Source organism: Mchenga conophoros, linkage group LG19 (genome assembly GCF_057382185.1).
Source record: "Mchenga conophoros isolate Kocher_MC1m ecotype Shallow Benthic linkage group LG19, M_conophoros_male_GT1.1, whole genome shotgun sequence".
Classification (NCBI taxonomy): Eukaryota; Metazoa; Chordata; class Actinopteri; order Cichliformes; family Cichlidae; genus Mchenga; species Mchenga conophoros.
In genome coordinates this window covers 15,878,900-15,897,190 of record NC_140544.1, presented here as the reverse complement: position 1 = coordinate 15,897,190, position 18,291 = coordinate 15,878,900, and the positions used below count along the sequence as shown (strand labels likewise).

At 38.5% G+C, this 18,291-nt stretch overlaps 1 protein-coding gene across 3 annotated transcripts in view; it reads left to right on the top strand.

Moving 5' to 3' along the window:
* The window catches only part of alk (ALK receptor tyrosine kinase), a 454,675-nt gene that overhangs the window by 168,602 nt on the left and 267,782 nt on the right, over positions 1-18,291 (top strand). The window lies entirely within an intron of this gene.

The following is an 18,291-nucleotide window of genomic DNA, read 5'->3' as shown; positions in this document are numbered from 1 at the left end:
AGAGAGCTGTGCATAAATGCAAACCTACGAACCTCAATGAACTGAAACAACGCTTCTGAAACAACGTGCCAGTTCCTCCGCAATGATGTGAAGTCCTACAGAAAACCATTCTTCAAATTGTTGAGAAGGTTGCTCTACAATCCACTTGATCACAGAGTATACTTTGTGTACTCTATACTAGTTTTAAGGCAAAAACATCTCTTTTCACATCATTGTACTTGCATATGAAGCAGTTTACTGCTTTGCTGCTGGATTGGATATACTCAGAGCTGATAATTTGAAATTAATTTCACAGACACAATTGCAATCACTATTTTGTAACTCCTGACACACATTTTAAAATCATCTCAAATATAATGTCATGTAAATCTGCTTAAGGGCCATAATTGATTAACCATTCCTTTATTTGTACATATTCTGCGTGTGAAAAAGGCTAAGAGGTTTACCCACTCCACTATTCGTTCTCAAGGATCCTTCAGGACCCTTGTTAATGACTTTAATTAGTCATGTTTTGTAAACAAGAAGAAATTAAGTGGGTTGATTTTGGCATTATGTTTAAAATTAGCTAATCATAGTTCAAAAGCAAGCTTTTAGTGGGCCAATCAAATCTGAAGAGATGGCAAGAGAGGAAGAAGAAAAGAGTCATTTTCAAGACCATGTCAATGACACTGGCCTCAAAGGTCGGTTTTCTGTGCTGAAGCCATTCTAAATGTAAAATGTTTGAATGAATAAAAACACAGTTTCTTGCAGCTGTTGTCTTAGAGCATCAGTCAAAGCTGATGCTGAGACAGCAAACCCAAAAGTGACTTTGAAAAGTGATCTAAAGATGTCAGAGTTCAGTATTACATCACTTGGTGTGAGCATCTGTGTAACCCTTTAGGCGCTTGTGTGCATCTTTGTCACATCAACCCATTCGCATCACTCGGAGGTGACGGCTCCAGCAAGATTTTTTTTTGCCCATTTCCAGCCATCCTGGAGGGTTGGAGGTCATCCTGTAAGTGATGATTCAAACTCCCAATAGCACCAAACTGTCACCCGGCTGTTTATGAAACACATCTTTGACAGTGGATCTCTGGGACCATGCTTCAGCTGCTCGTGGCTCTGACAGTCCACAGTGAACCTGACTGAACTGGTGTCAGTTACACAACAGATTGCCATACTGTTTTTGAATCAATCAGCCTGTCATGGACACAGCCAAGTACATTTTTCTGCTATTTCATGCAATGACAGCTCTGACCTATTGTCTCTAGTATGTTAACAAGCCCAGAGAGGGTTTATTTTTATTTTTCTGTATGGTGATTAGTGAAGTGAGTTTGGCTGGAGCAGGAAGGCTTACATCTGGACAGTAAAAGCTTGATGATTACAAATGCTGATGTAGAGTAATGGTGAGCTTCAGTGAAACAAATTAAATGTTGATTGAACAGACAAGAACAAATGTACACTTTTACTAGTACTCGTTATAATGCATTGTATTCTGTCAGTATATAGGCATTCTTTCCTTCCTATTTGTTCTTTGTATTTCATTTCTTGGAGAGATTACATTTTTAAAAGCCAAAAGGAGTCATGACTCTTTGGTTCTTCTGATAAATCTCCAAGGGACTTTTAAAGATTGGCTGGTTTTATATTGTGTAACATAGCATCAGAGGGTGCTGAGAAAAGGTTTGAGAGAGGACAAGTCACAACAACATGGCACGGTGAACTTGGCTGTAGGCTGCAGCGATAGATCTCTGCTCTCCCTACAGCATCTGCTGTCCGCTGGCATTTATTACCTACCACAAAAGCCAAAAGCACAGACCGACTGGACCTACGCCACCATACTCTCCCTCTCTCGCTCTCTCTGCATCGCTGCTTCGATTAGCAGCTTTAGCTGCGAAGATACAGGGCAACTCATCTTCCTTGTTTGAATTTCAGTGCTGGTAAACTGATTTTATTGCCCCACTGTGTCAGTGATGTCAATAACGTCACAGCCCTCAGTCTTGAAGTCTTTCCTGCTTCCCATCAACATTTATGTCCTTCTTTGAAAAATGGCAGCAGGAACTGACCATAGCCATATTCTCTTTTGCTAAAACCTTCCCATATGCCGTCTTTATCACTTTAGACCTGTTCTCTTCATGGAGATGGATTGTCCTGCATCAGCTGTGCCTGCCAGCTGTAACACAGGCATTCAGATGGATGCTAGCCACTTGAGGAGTTGCTGTGCTCCACAATGGAACATCTGCCTCACTCAGCTGGTAGTGCTGTTCTTGTGTAATGAGACACAGCGCTGGAATAAAACACATTTGCAAAGGCAGAGGGTTATAAAGGATAGAACACTGGAGCAGGTGCTTAAATGTGGCTGCCTCTTGGAGTCATATCATTTAGCCTTTCCAACCCCTACTAGTTGGTGCGCTGTTTTATTTCCACAGCTATTTAAAGTGGTGAAGTGCATGGAGTTAGGCTCCTCTGAGCATTCGTTTAGGTGTAGAAGTCATTCAAACAAATTTAAAAAAAAAAAAGTTCCTCCAGTGTTCATGCAAGGGATATCTAGATACATTGTAGATTCCAGGATGAGGCAAAACTATAGTTTAGTATCACATTCAAGACCCATTAGAAATTTGTTTTACTGAGGTAATACAAAAATCACATCAAATCTTTAATACCAGCTCTTAGTATCACGTTCCTCACGAGACTAAAACCTCATTAGTCTCACACACATTGTTTTCTGAACATTTTCCTCCCTCTTTTTAAGCCCAGACTCAAAACTCACCTATTCACATTAGCCTATTCCACATAAATTTTTCCATCCTGCTACTTTAATTTATTTTATTTATTTGCTCAATGTTTTATCCTTATTATTTTGTAAATGGTTATGTTTGTTGTTGTTATTGCTTGTGTACAGTGTCCTTGAGTGTTTTGGAAGGCGGTTTCTTAAATAAAATGTATTATTATTATTATTATTATTATTATTATTAAAGTGGATATTGTGTCTAATAGCTAGGAAGTAGTGAACCTACCAGGATGCTGTTTATATTAGAGCCAGAAAACCATTTAATATTGTGGCTGCACCTTCAGACTCATGAGAGGGAAAAGTGTCCACTTCTCACCTCATGCCTCATCTCCTGAACAAAAGTCACACAAAAACGTGCACAAACATGCTCATTTATTCTCAATATCTTTACAATTACTTTTATGTCATCAGATTAGAAATGTGACCCTCCCATATCCGGATAACTAACAAGAGCCAGCTAAACAACATTGGTTATATGCTAACCTTATGCTAGCTAATGTTATGCATGAGTATTGTAAAAACCATACTTTCCCTGTGGCGAACAGTTTGATATTAAGCTCTGTTTACAAGCTCTGTTTTGTAATTTTAACTTATTTTATGTATTTTATGACTACTGTTCTTTTTATTAATTTTGTTTTTTGTAAGGTGACCTTGGGTTTCTGAAAGGCGCCCTCAAATAAAATGCATTATTATTATTATTATTATATTGCACAATGGTTAATTAATATGTCACATATGAGCTATGACATCTTTATTTACTCAGCATCAAAGACCAGAGGCAATAAATGCACTTATAAAAACATTTCACTTATGCCAGTGAATAGAAGCTAACAGAGGCTAACAGTAGTTAACAGCGGCAAAAACAGTGCGCTACTGTTAGCTCAGCATATGATGAACAACCTGCCTCAGTATGGCACTGAGCCATATTGGACTCCGTTCACACAGGTTTACAGCCTCTTCCAAATTAAATAAAGGCTGATGGGTTAGGGTTAGGGTCTTCTCACCCAGGATTAATAGCTGAGGTAAAGATAGCAGCCACCATAGCTGGGATTAGGCACTTGAATAGTGAGGGATAATAAAACAGAACTCAGTTCACTGGAATCTACTGACTTTAGTGGTGAAAATTTCAAACACTTTAACTTCAAGTGGGATTGCCAAATTATTTATCCTCGTGGTCTGTGGTGCTGCCTTCTCCAGAATGTTTTAGTGTGATTTATTATTTGATTCATTTATTATGTGATATTAAACTGGTACATAGCTTGTACCAGTGTGTGAATGTGTGTGTGAATGGGTGGATGACTGGATATGTAAAGCGCTTTGGGGTCCTTAGGGACTAGTAAAGCGCTATATAAATACAGGCCATTTACCATTTACCATTTGTGGTAAAAAAAAAAACAAACAAACAAACAAAACAAAAACAAAAAACATTTGAAGCACTACTGTTTTTTTATGTATTAGCTATACTAAAAAAAAACAATTTTATGTGGGGAATATTTTTTTTCTAAAAAAAGACACCCACCAACTAAGACAGTATGCTGCTGGTTACATCCACTTAAAGACCGTCACTCTTTATGCAGCCTTTTACCTGACTTGATTTCTAAATGCTTTGTGGCAGAAAGACTTTTCAGCATCTGTTGTGTAGAAACCAGCAAATATGCAAATGGTTACTACGGTATTGTTTTTGGGAGTCAGTGGCAATTGACTTGTTGTGTCTCTGAAGGATGAGTATGTGTAGCTATAAATTGTATTTCACATCTGGCATCTGACCGCAGTCTATGCTTCTGTTGCAGCTTTATTTTTGGTTGGTCATTTGTGGGCTGCTCTAAATAATGGGACCAATTTTAAAATTGGAGTGGATAAAAACAAGGAGTCTGTCATGGGTGGAAATGCAATGACCAAATTAACAGGGTTTGCTGGCGGATGTGCTGCTGTTGTTTACAATTGCTTTGGCTTGCTATTGAATTATGAGAAACTCACAAACTCACCCCCGTTCTCTGCGACCTGCTGGAGCAGGGGGGCTAGGACTAGGAGGAGGAGTTGGCCGTCCGACTGCGGTCTGGAGTGTGGAGCCTTCCTGCTGCTGCGGAGTCGGGGCGGTCTGCCTCCCCCCACCGCAGGGAAAAGGGAAACACCACCTGGGTCTGGGTGCAGTTCCCCCCTCCAGGGGCGGGGGTACCTAGACCCGGTTTGTAGAGTACGCTTGGGGAGTGTGATCGTGTGTACAACGTCTCTTTATGTCTGTCTCCACGTTGGTTGAGTGTGGAGTAAGTGCATATGAGAGCATGAGGGTGGGAATGGATGTTTGTATCTGTGTGTGCCTGTATGTCTGTGTCTATATGTCAGGTTGGGTGTCAGGCGCCACCTCTCTGGGGACACCTCAGGCCCTCCAAGGTTTGGAGGCCTATCTCCCCCTACCACCACTTCCCCTGCCAGTGGCGGACCCCCTCAGACATCGGTGCGTTGGTGGTTCTTTGTGTCCGGGGATGGGCGTCCAGGTACACACCGGCTCACTCCTTGGCGGCCGCTTATCGGGGCCTGGAGCCTGGGGCTCGCTCGGGCCACTTCGGAGGTGGGGTGCCCCCGGCCTCTCGGCCTGGGGCTCGGTCACTCAGGCGCAGCTGGCTGCCGGCGGAGCTCACGGGCGCGTCACTGCAACTCCCCCTGGCTTCTGCTCCACGGCTGCTGAGTGAGCCCTCATCTGGGACTCTCCTCAGCTCTTTCCGGGACAGTGGCGCAGCTGCCCCTCTGTTGGTCTTCCTTGGTCTCTTGTGTTCTGGGGGCCTCTGGATGTCTGGAGTTTTGATCTCCTCCACACCTGCTTCACGCCCTGGAGGACGGGGCTGTGGCCCCCCCACACCCTCTAGCAGATTATTACATGAAGGAACCTTTTAAAAAAACAAAAAACAAGCGCGTCCATGCTCACAGGTGTACACACGGGTGATCACACCCACAAACTACACCCTTTTTGGCTCCTACCTCAAAGCACACTGTGTTCTGTTGATCTTATGTGCTGCACAATAATGTTTAACATTTAGTATTTACTGTCATATTCCCATATATCATTGTGATGTTGTTTATTCTATTACTCTTGTTCTCTTCTGCTTGCTTTCTTTTTTCTTTCTCAGCAGGTGATCCAGGTGATTGATATATGCATTTTTTTTTCTCTGCCCGTTCTGTTGGTTTTTGTCTTTTGCCCTTCTCCCCCGTCCCTCTTCTCAGCTGTTTCTCTTTCCCTCTTTCTTTCTCCCCTTCTTTCCCCCAGTCAAGTCTGTCCCGTATTCAGTAAGTGAAAATAAAATAAACAATAAAAGGTGAATCAAATGGACCATTACGGCAAGGCTGGGATGGTCAGTTTGGTAAAGTAAATCCGTTGGGCATCTTTCTTTGCCTTTAGACAACAATTCTGATGGCAAAAGAGCCAAACGGGACAGGCCAAAAAAAAAAAAAAAAAAAAAAGAGAAACTCACAAACTGTTATGATTTTAAAAATCTACTGTAAAGCAAAGGGTTTTTTATGGGTTTGGGTTTTGCTATTTTTTTTCTCTATCTGCAGAGAGTTTATTGTGAAGAACCTCTCTTGACCCCCTGCCAGCTTGTCACCTTTGTAGTTTTGAAAAGTGGATGCTATGGATGAAGCAAGGGAATAAGTTCACAAGGAATGGGTTTACTGACATTTGACTTTGATCCCTTCTAATCCGGGATCAGTAACTGTCGCATGCAGTTGAGCGAAGAAATACAGATGAGTTAACCACTTTTACCTTCATATTCCTAGCAAGTCACATCAAAAATGTTACTGTTAAAAAAAGAACTTTGAAAAATACTCATTTGTTTTGGGACCAGCACTTGTCGATTTCAAGTCAGATTAGGAAATAGAAAAAAAATAAACAATATGGGTTACAGATTTTTAATTTATTTCTAGTCCCTGTTGCACCTTCTGTTTGTCAAAAATCACTTGCCACACATCCATTCATATGTATATATTTTACAAAAGGCTCCTGCTTGCTTGATAGGAAATTAATTTGCTTCAAATGCAAATGCCATTAAACAGTCAAATGGATGCATAAATAAGCTCAGCCGGACAGAATCTCATTGTAATCAGGAAATAAACATATCCATCATGTCAATTAAAGGGTTTCATGGGGAGATTTGTCAGCACAGTTACAGCTCTCTAGCCACAAAGAAACATCCATTGTTAGATGTAATTTGCTTGATGTCTGCACTTCTGTGCAAATACAGCATCTCATATTTTTTCCCAGTATTTGATCAAATAGCGCTGCGCTGCTGGGAATTCAGTAGTTAATCTGTATAGAAAATTAAGAAGGCCGGAGTTGGCTCACATCTCTCTGACCTTGAGCTGTGTACCACAAAGCATCACTGAATCCATGCTTTGTTTGATAAGTAAGGTCAGGGTCATAATTTTGTGACAGGCTCATTAAGCAGTCACACAACATTGTTAACAGATTCAGTACCGCTGGCAACTCTGGGAATGCTCTGCTTGATTACCAGTAGCCCTAAGATTCACTCTTTTCTGTTTAGATTTTTTTTTTTAATTAATTAAATATCTTTAGTACATTCAAGCACACACATATTAAATTCATTAAGATCAATTTCTGGCCTTGTTTACAAGGATCTCCTAACTTTGATTAAACTAAATTATATATGTATGGGATTTTATAACCAGCTTGCATAATTTGCTCTGATAACCTCAACTTCCTTTACAGGGTAAATAAATTACAGGAAGTGATATTGATTCTTTTGACACTGTCAAGCCATCATTGCGTAAAAGATTTAACTTTCTCATAGGTAAATTTACAATGGGTAACTAGTGACTTACTAGAGTCATTCATCAGCATCTCATTTTTTTACACCTATCATTCAAAGGTGCAAGTTCATTTATTCAATGATTAAACAGGAGGAAAAAAAAATTGACTCCCCTTTGTACTGTGTAAAACTGAAACCACTGTTCCAGGTTAATAACATTTTAATGCAAATGTCTTGTGTGTATTTAGAAGCTATTTAAAATTAATCATCAGTTGACTAATCAAAAGATCATGTTTTCAAGTCTGCATGGTGATTGACATTTTAAAGGCAAATTAGTTTGCTGAGTGTGGTTAACGTTGGCAGTGCTACCAAAAAGCATGTGGAAAAAAGTTTGGGCCACACCTCATAATTGTAAAATAAAATAAAAGTGTATAAAATCTAGCACCGAGCCATGCAGTCTGCCTTCACAAATATTTGTAAAAGAGTGACCTGTTCTAAAAAGCATGATTTGTGAAATTTCTTTTATACTTGAAATACTCCACGATAAAATGTGATATCATTGCAAAGTGAACATGTTTATGAACCATAGCAATTCAGCCATGAAGTGGCAGACCAAGGCCATGTCCACACTAATATGTTTTTGTTTGAAAGCGCGTCTTTTTCTCTTTGTTTTAGCCTTCTGTCCACAAAGAGACGCCGTTTTTGGTCAAGGAAAACGCAGCGTTCTGAAAACGCTCTACAAAGCGGATACATTTGACAATGCCGTTTTCGCATTGCAGTGTGGACAGTGAACCCGGAGCCTTTTTGAAAATGATGACACATTTTAGTCATGTGATGCAGTCATGTGACCAATTAAACTAAGATAGCGGAGGGCATTATACAGCAGTTGTTTTGTTTGCTCTCAATCTATCAATGATTAATATCAGTTTGTACATGCTCCAGATAACTTTTCTTCAATTTCTTTAATTCTCACTCGCTTTTGCAACTTTGTACTTGTGTGTTACTCGCAGCAACAACTCCACCTCATTGTTAGTCCATTTAAAAAACTCGGTGCTTTTCCTCTACATTTTGCTGCGATGTTTCAAAGAGACGGAAAGTAAATAAATGGCAGACAGAAATGAGGTAGTTTGAATCGTCTTGCGTCTCACGCATGCGCAGTAAGCGTTTTCGGCCGTTTCAATTTGGATGCACAACTCTGTGAAAACGGCTGAAAATGAAAACACCGTTTTCAAATTTATCCGGCTAGTGGTGACGTGGCCCAAGTAAAGTTACAGAGCAGGGTCACCAAATGCTGAGACATCTAATGTAAAAGTCACCAATGCTCTGTTGACTCAGTAACCACAGTACAGGGAGTTCCTTCTCTGAGATTAATATCAGCACAAAAACTGTAAGCTGGGAGCTTCATGGGATGGATTTCTATGGCTTTAGGTGTGAGTTATAGGTGCCCCAGTAATTTGGTGCATATAGCATACGTCAATTACTACACTAACATGTAGCTGTCATTTGTCTTAATTTGAATCTTGCTTGGACAAATTCATTTTCCAACAGGAAGGGAGAGCAGTAATTTCCTAGACAACAGCAGGACTGCTTTGTTTATTTGCAAAATGTGAATATTATACACCACAAAAAAATCAACTGCAGGCTAGTGAGGATAGCAACAAATCCTCACTGCACTTACAATAGATTTTTATGCATTAAACACACAAGTTTCCACAAACTAATTGCAGTGTGCTACGTCCCCCCCCCCCCCCCCTTTTTTTTTTTTTTTGCATGGCAGTCGGTGGTTTCAAGGATTTCAAGGTTATCAAGGTAGTTTGGTTCTGCCTTTGAATGAACTTGATAATCTTTCTTAAAAAGAAGTGGGATGCAAGAAGCACTAATTGGTCATTTAGGCATCACAGATTTACGGTCTTTAAACATTCTCTGTAGATTTACATCTTTAAAGCCCATGATGCTTTATCGCTTCACGCTGTTGTATCCAAAGCATCCCCCCATAATCTCGGGGGTATTGCTATTCATAGATTGTCTTTAATTATCAACAAAGCCTGTTTGTTCCTGAGCCCTTCCTGGCCTTCAAAATACAAGGTTTGAGTAACCAAGAACAAAAAAGACAATAATATTGTGATTGTGACTGGGATACATGACCGATTTAATTACATTCAGTTAAGTTGAACTTAATGGAGTGTAGATCAGAGAGAATAGAAATTAAACCTTTTGAAATGGAATAACTGTGGTGGCACATGGGAGCTGTTTTGATTGAACTTCCATTCTACTTCAAAACAACCTGAACTATTGGATTACTTAATCATGCCATAAAGCACTATGGGTATTTTCACTGAGTCACTACATATGACAGCTAGAATGAATTCATTCTTTAATTGTTCCATAACAAATATTTGTAAATGCTTTACAGATTCCTTGATCACACTGAATAATCACTTATAAAGATGGTTAATTCTGTTTGTTTTAAGCACTTATAGATGCGCAAGATGACTTTTATTGAAAATGGGCTCCAAAATTTAATTTTTTTTATTTTTGCCTGTCACGTTTGGTTCTTTAGCTTTCAGAATTATTGTCCGAGGGCCAAGAAAGATGCCCAACGGATTTACTTTACCAAGTGGATCATCACAGCCTTGCCATATTGGGCCATTTGTTATTATTATTTATTTATTTTTATATTTTAAGGATAGCGAGCCTTTATGATGCATCCACTCTTCTACCACGTTTTCTGTGATCTTCAGAAATAGAGATACATTTCACCTGAGTTATTTAAAACCTGTGCCTCTTTGAAGTCATGACTGAGAAGCTGTTATTTTCCTTTTTCTTTTTCTTTTTTTCCCAAAATGGAAATACTGATTAAGCACATAAATTCTTGAGATAAATTCTGAGATATTACTGTTTAATATTGAACACCTGATTCAAATTCAGTCCGCACTTCTAGCAATTATGCTGTGCTCTGGGACAAATCAAGTATTAAAATGAACTTTTTAACACAAAGATTTTTCCTCACAAATCTGCTCCTAAGTAACAATAGATATTTTTCTCTGGGAGAAAGGAGGAGAAGGGATTTTGTGAATGATGCTTAGCTTTTCTATAAATAGCTCTTGTTTTATAATAACCTTTGCCGTAACTTCAAATAGTTACGGGCGGGTTGGTTGGTTAAACCAAAGAATGAGTGAACCATTAAAGCCACGTCCACAGTGATTTGGCAAGTCATCGGTTCTTAATCACTTTGCTCATGCAGGAGGTGGGCGGAATTGGATGACAGGTCCAGATCTTGCTCACCACAGGTGAATCAAATCTTTCATCCCCAATTGGCAGCACACGCTGCTTGGCTTGTCAATGTGCCAAGCGTATTTCTGCATCCATCCATCCATCCATCCATTTCTGCATACATGAATATTAGTATGATATCCAATGGTCAAAAGATATGAGCAGACAGCTCTGAAACTTTGAGTGTTCAAAATGTTTTCCTGAAAAGGTTTTTCTATTTTATTTTGATTTTTATATATATTTTATGTAAGCCTGAATATATTTCAATATTTTTCATCAGAACATACTGCAGTTTCATAGTACATTTCCAATGTACAATCCAGTATTTATAAACAGTATTTATAAAATAGCTACAGACACCATTATTAATAGTATTATGACCTATATTTCAATTCACAAAAATAGGCAATATGAGTTCTTCAAGTTGTGTGTGTCCACATTGATTGGGTTGTACTCAAAATATGACACAAAAACACATTTTTATACACTATTTTCTTTTGACTCCTTACGCCTTATGAGCTTAAAATAAGAATTAAAGGGACTGCTCAACCAAAATAAGTGAGGACTTTAAAAAAATGCAATTTTTAAAAAAAAGTTTGCATTTCAGTTATACCCACAATCATTAAGTGTCCCTATTGGTTTAATTCTGTGCATTACTGAGTCATACTGCATAGCAGATGATATGTTTAATATATTGCATGAAGCATGAACTTACAGAAGGATGACTGTTATATAAATAGACTGCGATTTACTGTCTGTTGCCACAGTACGCTTATTTGAGAGAATGTAGTTATGGACCAGCTAAAAAGAAAGCTCACTTTTAAAATTCTAATGATTTACCCTTATTTGCCATTCAGATAATCCATAATCCAAAAGTGGACTTGGTGTTCTATTCAGTATGAATGTTTTTGCAAATGTTTGTCCCCAGAATCAGGACAGAGTTAGGAAAAAAGGCTTTTGCATATGCTGCCAGTTTTCCTGGAATAATTTCCAAAAGGCCCTGAAATGTTCTGAACTAGTTATTATGAGAGTGTTTTAGTCCCTCTCGAAAAAGAGGAGCTGCCTTTGCAGCTATGAGTAGTGTTTCGTTTTGTGTATGGTATTGTTATTTCTTTTATCAGTGCTCTTAGATGTGTGCAACTAGTGGTCCAAATATACATAAAGGTAAAAGGTTACACTGTGTAAATGTCCCATCTTCTTTTGGCCCAGTGGCAGCAGTCACATGCTGAAAGTAATGCGCTGCTCTTGTACTTTCTGAACCTCACCTTTGTCACACTGGCATTTGCAGATTTGTATATTCTGATAATCATTTTGTTAAACTCTAGAGAATGGCCCAATCACTGAATTTTAAGTTTGGATCCATGTGAGTCAGAACAACAGTGCTGATCAGTGTGAAGCCCGGTACTACTGATCACATTGCATCACTCCACTCTAGCACTGAGACATTTATTGAAGAAAAGGAAATTAGTTTTCACTACAACCTTGAAGTTATCCGTTTCTCCACATCTCATCAGGCCTTAAGGTCGCTAGAGGTAGTGAGGTACAAAAATCAAAGTTTTGTGGGTTTTTTTGCCAAATTATACATTTTAGGTATGGGAGCAGTTACCCTTTCTGGCATTAAGTGGTTGGGAAGGACTGCTGCCACGATTTCTCTACAGGCAACTGCCCTTTTAATTGACAGCATTGACCAGCCTAATGCAGCCACCTCAGCTTACCTAATGAATTGATATCAGTTCATTAGGTAAAACTCCTTTTAGGTCCTCAGTCTAAGATTTCAAGGCTTTTATAACTTCCAATTGTGTTCTGAATGTTAGGATTGTAGATTAAAACATGTAAAGAGTGAGATATGAAGAGATATACAAGTAGACTCGCATTGGATATTGAACAAAATGTAAATATTGGCACCAACCTCTTCATTCTGTATGGTTTTCATTATCAAGGTCCAAAATCATTCCACTTTGGTAACATTTTCTCATATCTGCATCATATCTCATGATATTTCTTCTATAACTACATTTAATAAGGGAGGTGTTGTTTTCTCGGATATCTCAGTTATAAAAGTGGTTTCCCAACATTTTTCTTCTCGTTTAAATAGAAATAATAACACTGTCACACCTAGGTCGACTTGTCCAAGAGGAGGAATATTAAGAGAATTTCAAAGCCACCACAATTTAACATAGACAATTTTCTCATAGCTAATATCTGTTTGTGCATTTGTTTCTGCTGTTTGAGTTTTTCATCCTGCTATCTTCAGACAGGTGGCTGAAAGAAGCACAGTTCACACACTGTTTAGTTGTGCTTTATAGCTTTATAGCCTAGCCTAGTCAGTTTTCTCATTGTAAATTACATAAACAGCATTAGGTCCATGTAGAGGCATGCCTTTGCTATTCAGGTGTGCCACGGAGTGCCACATTCATTTTTTGTATTAAAGTGATGTCCACAAAGTAAATGATCCAGCCATCTATGCATCCATCCACCTACTAGCTTAACCCACTATCCAGGGTCACAAAGGGTGGGTCATTCAAGGTGAATCATGACCACTGAAGGCAACTATTCACTTTCACCCCTACAGCCTATTTCAATTCAGGATTTAACCTAACTTGCCTATCTTTGGACTGTGACAAGAAACCGGAGCATCTGGAGAAACACAGAAAATGCCTCAGGCAGTTACAACAAATTCACTGCATACACATAACATATTTAGACCTTACAGTATAAACATTCATGTGAGAAGAGAGCTTTCACAGGACTCTATGAACCCTAGTGGAAAAAAGCACACCATTACTGATTAATAGGAATTCAGATAAGTAGTAGCCAGGCACATTTGACTAGCAGAAATTTTTAGCTGTTTGCTGGTCTAGAGCATTCAGGGGTGTAATAACACAATGTCAGAGTCTTCTCAGCAGCATATGTCCCAGAACATTCGATCCAAGGTCAGAGGTTGGCTGTGCAATGCAGAAATCCTTGGCTCAGGTTTCAGGTAGCATTGAACAAGAAGGCAGCAAGGTTTACGGAGTTGTCTAAAAGAATTCAGGAACATTGCCCTTTGGACAAGACGAAACCGATCTTATTTATTTATTTTCAGGAACGAGACCTGGGAACTTTGCGGTTATTGAGTTGAATATGAACTCCTCTATATACCAAAGGGTTTGAGAATCAAATGTGAGGCCATTTGTCCGACAGCTATAGCTTGGTTGAAATTGGGTCTTGCCACAGGGCAATGATCCCAAACACAGCAGCAAATCTACAACAGAACGGATAGAAAAGAAGAGAAAAAAAATCTAAGTGTTGCAATTATCCAGTCAAACTACAGACCTTAACCCGAACAAAATGCTGTGGCAGGACCTTTAGAGAGCTGTGCATAAATGAATGCCAGCAAACCTCAGTGAACAGAAGTGGACACAATTCCTCTCGAACAATGTGCAAGTCTCAGAAAAATGATTACTGCAAGTTATTACTGCTTCTATAAGCTGCTTAAACATGAGATGTACTTCATGTTTCACAGGGCTGCATAGAGTCCTGTGGAAACTCTTTTTCACATGACTGTGGAAGAAAATGAGCAGATCAGTCATTTTAATCATTGTTGATTATTCGTACAAATAATGGATAGAATGGCACCAGAAATAATTCTGCTTTATTGTTTTGTCATGGTTTGGAGAAAAAAAACAGATGTCATTGAAATGTATTTTTGTTGGTAAGGTATTTATGATCTTGACCACAGAAAAACATCAGCATTGTTAAAAGTCGTTGCTGAAAGTCAAACTGTGTGTTGAGTACTGCACTAGCCACTCAACCACCATTAACAGTTTCTGTACTGTGTCGAGCATTTTGACTTTCTATTGTGTAGTTTCACTCTGTTGTTGAAGTATTTTTTCTGCCATTTGGATTTTTTTAACCTTCCCTTTACATCCAGAGTCATATATACAGTCAGTATTTCACATCACTTATCACAGTCATATAACGCTGTATAAAACCAAATGAAAATGTGTTTACAGAGAAGCTCGGAAAAGCTATTCAGCATTGTTTCCAGGTTGTGGATTGTCAGCAGTTTTAAAATGCTCTCCACTGAGCATGACTGGCTGGCTTACAAAGACTGAGTATGCTTGTTGGGTTTTCATTAAAGAAAAGGCCACCACCAACCTACCTGATGCAGATGCAGAAACGTTAGAAGTGCTTTAGTTTCATTTGTATATGTATAACTAAAAGAACAAATACAGCTGTTCTGTGTGACACAGACTCTGTTAGGCTTGGACAGAAAGTAGCAGTGATGCTAACACCGAGGCTTTGCTGTGAAAGAGGTGGAATCTAAGTTTTATTAGCTGAACAAAAATGCTTAAAGAGAAAAAGTAAATGTTGTTGCTCTAGGGTCAATGTGTAGTATACCTTATATCTGACAGACAGGCATAAAATGGGAAAGTTTCCAACATATCAGCACAGTAAGGCTACAAAAAGTACAATAACTTTGGAAAAGTAAGTGTTTTCACTTGTGCCAGTCTTCATTGTAGGCGTGTAACTGCATCTCTGAACAACCTTGTAGTTACAGCCGCTGAAGTGACCTCAGCATGACATCATCATGCTCAGTTCAGTCAGTTTGCAAATAGAAAAAAATAGCCCAAAGCAAAATATAAAATTGCAATCATGACAATGTTACAAAAATATAGAAGTTAAAAGGGATTGTGTCATTTGTATTCGACTGCATTTTTTCTTTAACAAGTCAAGTATTTTAATTTTTATTTAGTGTTTTTTCTATTTTATTTTATTATTTTTTGTGCAGCTTTTTACTGATAGAGTGGATAAAAAATACCAGTCTTGGATTTGCTCCAGACCTCAAAATTGTAAAGTGTTACTAGTGTTACTAGTGTTCAACTAGTGTTGACACAGTAGATGACCTCCTATAGAGCATCTTGGTTCAATCCCTGGCTGCTCCAGTTTGCATGCCAAAGTACCCTTGGGCAAGATACAGAACGTCGGGTTGCTCTTGACGTGTTCTTCAGAGTGTGGCTGTTAGATAGAAAGCACTTAGGCATAGAAATAAGTGCATGTGTGAATGAGGCTTGTAGTATAAAGCGCTTTGAGTCCTCAAGGAGAATAGAAAAGTGTCGTAGAAGAACTAGTCCATTTGATGCATGTGAGTTCCATACTGTTTCAGATTTTATGGTATAAGTAATCACTTGATTGCTGGATTGAGTGTCAAAGATCACATGACTTTTAGTGTAAAAAAGAAAGAAAAGGAGTGCAGGGATTTATGCATATTTCACCCCTGGCAGGCAAAGCTGATGACCAATTAAAATATATATTTGGTAGAAATTGACCATGAACTCTTTGCTCCTTTCTTGACTTTTTTAAAGCTCCCCTTAATAAAAAATGACTTTCTAAAACATTCTAAGACAACAGCTCTGAATCCATATCAAATAAATCTATGTACTGTGTTACAGAGTACTTTCTAATGAAGCTGAAATAAAGCCAAATTGCATAATGCCACTTTCAATCACGAATTGTAGCAAGTCAATGTAGCATGCAGTCTGCACTCAGTGACATGACACATTCCAAGGTAACTCGAGCTGGTGTTACGTGAACATTTGTGCAGAATTCATGTTGTAAACAACGCAGCCAAACTACTATTTTGACAGAAGAGCACAGAATATGGTTTTAACTTGATTTTGAATGTCAGAAGCAAGTGGAGACTTCACAAAAACCTTCTGCTGAAGTACTGCCACTTTGTAGTGAAAGGTTGTATTTTTTTTTTATTATATTACCAAAATTACCTTTTAAAGGCTGAAACTAATATTTTTAACTTAAACCACAAATGCTCTAACCTGCTGTAGGACTCGGGCACTAAAAGTACACTGTTAACAAACGTATTTTGTCATTTAGTCAGTTAATTTAGATAGTTCACTACACATGACAGAGCCCCTGCTCTCTGCTCACTCCTCATTTATTTTTTTGCCTTTTTCTCATTGTTATGGAAATGAAGATGACACCAGGTTTGCCCTTGTGCAGAAATAATTTTTCAAGAGATGCAGATGTATGCTATGAAATTGAGATAAATGCATTATGAAATATTACCTGATGTCAAGAAGAACAAGTGAGTATATGTTACAGCAGGCATGGACATATATCATATATCTTCCTCTACGTCTGCACTCCAGATAAGGAAACAGTATGTTTTTTGTGTTGTCAACAAGCAAAAGGCTCTCCTTAAGCCTTCTTGTAGAGCCAAAACAAACAGCACCAGAAACATGACAGCTCATTATGATCCAGGTTCTAACAGGATTGACCTTTTCCAGACCTCCCCAAAATGGTAGAACCTCACCAAATAAGTGGGTTACCTCCAAAAATCCATTACAGCCACTGTCCTTCTCATCGCCCACAAGCTCCCTAAATGAAGCCATTTTCTTAGCACACCTTGTCAGCTACCCGAGGTGTTTGGGTTTTTTTTGTTTAGGTTTTTTTTGCAATTCTCTGCACCATAGTTTTTCTCTTCTCTTTCTATTTGTTTTGGTAAAAAAGCTCTAGATGTCTTAAACAAGCACAAGATATTCTGAGGATTGATGTGATTGTTATAAAAATTTATGAATTTCATGTACTGACTGACTCAATCTTCCACTCTTATGTTTTTGTGTTTTTTTTTAAAGCAAATATGGTAGAAACGTGTAGGAATAATAATAAATAAAAAAAAACCAACATCAAAAACGGTTATGCAACACTTTACCTCCCATCTCCCAGTACTGTGTATGAAAAGTCATCTGAATGTGACCAAGTCCTCTGAAAAAGCGATTTTCGAAACCACGGGGATGAGCCCGCATGTGGTCTGTCCACAGGCAGTGAAGGACAGATAGAGACAGAGGAAAGATGAGTGGGAGAGGAGCTGACCCTTAATATTCTATGTGAGTAATTTCTTTAAGAAGACTTCTGTGATATTACAACAATAGCATCTTAAGTACTACTACACTCAACTCTATGCCAGACAAAGGCTATTTACACCAAAAGAGAGGCTGTCATTGAGGATGTTACTTTTTGGTTTGAAAAAAATAAATAAAGATTTGCTCATTTATTACAAAAAAATCTCTATCTTACCTAGAAACCTTAAACCTTAACAAAACTGGTTTAAAAATGGTTTTACAGGGAGATGGGTGAGGGTTAGAGGCTATGCACGAGTTACTGTAAAGCAGCAGCACCGTGGTTTTAAGAACTGTGCATATTTTAAATCACAAAAGGACAAATATAGGAGGAGCGAGGAACATTCTGTTTATTTCATTGAAGGGTTTTTTTTCCCCTGGCGGTTTGTGTAATTAAATGTTCCATTTGCTTATCGGACTAAATAAGGTGTTTTGATGTGTTTTATATTCCAAACCACTCATTATTTGAGCACTCGCACAAATATTTTTGCTGGGTCCATCAGTTTCCTTTCCTTGAGAGTTTAGATTAATAACATTACATTAGAGCGAGCATCAAGATTCGCCATTAACATGAATGTTTTCATATCTATTT